Raw genomic sequence first — 838 nt, 5'->3', positions numbered from 1 at the left:
TTACAGGTGTGAGCCACTGTGCCTGGCCCATAACCTCCCTTTTCACTCCAGCCCATAATTCCATTCCCCTGCCCCTTTTCACCAAGTTCATGTTGTGTAACTCTGTATTTTCCTTAGAAACCTGAAACCATAGCAGAGAGGAACACAGTGGGACTAATCAGGCTTTCCTTGTATTTGACTTCCCAGACCATTCTAAAACACACTGAGAGTTTTTTAAGAAGCCAGAATTGCCACATACATGAGTCAGGGAATTTTGGCCTCTGGAATGAAAAGGATGAGTTAGTTCCCCAAAAAGGAGGATGGGGCATCAAAGGACACCATCAACAGAGTGAAAATGCAACCCACGGAGTGAAAGAAAATGTTTGCAAATCATATATCTAATACAAGATTGACACCTAGAATATATAACTCCACAACGAAAACCAAACAACTTAATGTAAAAATGGGCCAAGTAATTGAATATACATTTCTCCAAAGAAGACCTACAAATGACCAGTGAACACTTGAAAAGATGCTCAATACGACTAATCTGTAGAGAAAAGCAAATCAAAATCACTATGAGATAAAAACCCAAAACAAGTGTTGGCAATGATGTTTAAAAATTGGAAACTGTGGGCCGGGCACAGTGGCTCATGCTTGTAATCCCAGCACTTTGGGAGGCTGAGGTGGGCAGATTACGAGGTCAGGAGATCGAGACCATCCTGGCTAACACGGTGAAAACTCCGTCTCTACTAAAAATGCAAAAAATTAGCTGGGTGTGGTGGCAGGTGCCTGTAGTCCCAGCTACTCAGGAGGCTGAGGCAGGAGAATTGCTTGAATCCAGGAGATGGAGGCTGCC

This window comes from Mandrillus leucophaeus, unplaced genomic scaffold (assembly GCF_000951045.1).
Source record: "Mandrillus leucophaeus isolate KB7577 unplaced genomic scaffold, Mleu.le_1.0 Scaffold23, whole genome shotgun sequence".
NCBI classification, from domain to species: domain Eukaryota; kingdom Metazoa; phylum Chordata; class Mammalia; order Primates; family Cercopithecidae; genus Mandrillus; species Mandrillus leucophaeus.
Note: the sequence above shows the minus strand (reverse complement) of the source record.